The sequence below is a fragment of the Sapajus apella genome, unplaced genomic scaffold, assembly GCF_009761245.1.
Source record: "Sapajus apella isolate SASKATOON/1434 unplaced genomic scaffold, GSC_monkey_1.0 scaffold70, whole genome shotgun sequence".
Lineage (NCBI taxonomy): Eukaryota > Metazoa > Chordata > Mammalia > Primates > Cebidae > Sapajus > Sapajus apella.
This window is the reverse complement of record NW_022437010.1, coordinates 1,120,901-1,122,954: the sequence shown is the minus strand read 5'-3', so window position 1 is coordinate 1,122,954 and position 2,054 is coordinate 1,120,901.

Here is a 2,054-nt window from a genome sequence, read left to right as displayed (position 1 = left end):
TTTTTTTTTTTTTTTTTTTGAGACAGAGTTTCGCTCTTGTTACCCAGGCTGGAGTGCAATGGCGCGATCTCGGCTCACCGCAACCTCCGCCTCCTGGGTTCAGGCAATTCTCCTGCCTCAGCCTCCTGAGTAGCTAGGACTACAGGCATGCGCCACCATGCCCAGCTAATTTTTCGTAGTTTTAGTAGAGATGGGGTTTCACCATGTTGACCAGGATGGTCTCGATCTCTTGACCTCGTGATCCACCCGCCTCGGCCTCCCAAAGTGCTGGGATTACAGGCTTGAGCCACCACGCCCGGCTTCTTTCTTTCTTTCTTTCCTTCTCTTTCTTTTCTTTTCTTTTCTTTTTTCTTTTTTAAAAAAGACTAAGTATTGCTCTGTCACCCAGGATGGAGTGCAGTGGCATGATCATGGCTCACTTCAGCCCCAAACTCCTGCACTCAAGAGATCCTCCCATATTAGCTTCCCAAGTAGCTAGGACTATGGATGTGTGCCACCATGCCCAGCTAATTTTTTATTAATTTTTGTAGAGATGTGGGGTCTCACAATATTGTCCAGGCTGGTCTCAAACTCCTGGCCTCCAGCGAACCTTCCACCATGGACTCCTAAAGTTCTGGGATTATAGGCGTGAGCCACTGCACCTGCCCATAATGCAATTTTAAATAGTAGCAGTGGTAGCAGCTTTCCTTGTGTTGTTTCCAACATTAAAAAGCACGTTGAATTTGGGGACTGTTGTTGGAGATTTGATATAGCTTTTTAGTAGATACCTTTCATTAAGGATTAGAATAGCAGAAAATGAATATAAATATAAATGTTATGATTCTAATTTTTAAAATCCAAGTTGCTGTCTCTTTTTTGTTGGCTGATATAATTATGGGTGACAATATGTTATTGTTTTTAATTTTTTGCCCTGCTTTTTTTTTTTTTTTGAACAGCTAGAATTGAGTACAGTGGCATATGCCAAGAAAGAAATTGGAGCAGGGATCCATTTAAACAGAGAACCACACAGTTGGAGTTTGGGAACACAATACCTGAGCTGGAAGGTTTCTGTTGTAACTCCTCCCTCTACTGGATGGGATGTTTTAGGGATTCAGGGGTCAAGCCAATTGGAAAACGCATTAGCGGACAACTTCCGAGGGCTGACTTCTGGCCTTGGAACTAGGTTGTCCTTGAAAGGAGGAGGACATGGGTGAAGCTGACTCTGCTCACCTTTCCAAGAGGAACAGCTACAAGGTCTGAAAGTGGTGGGCATCCACAGTGGCCGAATGGAAAGTCAACCTCAGTGATCCCGTTTGAGCCTAGGAAGCCTGACCTGCATCTGCAGAAGGATCCTGGGGTCTGTAGGAGATGGGCTGGCAGAACAATCCAAAAGGGTTCCCGAGAAAGGAAGACATGACTCAGAAACTGACACTCAACATCAAGTGTCAGACTGCAGACATGAGTCCACAGCGTAATGTGATAGAGGACTCGGAATGTTAGGAGAAATCATTGAAAAAGTTAACACCAAGTTAGTTAAAATGAATTATTTCAAGGTCAGGCCATTGGCTATACATCAGGCAAAAATGAATGTTAACTGTTTTTTGGGGACAGAGTTTCACTCTTGTCGCCCAGGCTGGAGTGCAGTGGCACGAAATTGGCCCACTGCAACCTCCACCTCCCGGTTCAAGCAATTCTCCTGCCTCAGTCTCCCGAGTAGCTGGGACTACAGTCACAGCTGCCATACCTGGCTAATTTTTTGTATGTTAGTAGAGACGGGGTTTCACTGTGTTACCCAGGCTGGCCTCAAACTCCTGAGCTCAGGCAATCCACCTGCCTCAGCCTCCCAAAGTGCTACGATTACAGGTGAGAGCCACTGCGCCCGGCCTAAAAATGAAGGTTTTAGAGAGCTTTTTAAAAAATGTTTTATTTTGAAATAATTTTAGACTTAGATAAAAGTTATAAAGACATTAGAGAGTTCTCAATCTTTGACTCAGCTTCTTCTTGTTAGCCTCTTACATAAAGAAAGTTCAATGATCAAAACCAGTTTTGCTTTGCCTTTAATTCTATGTTGGCTG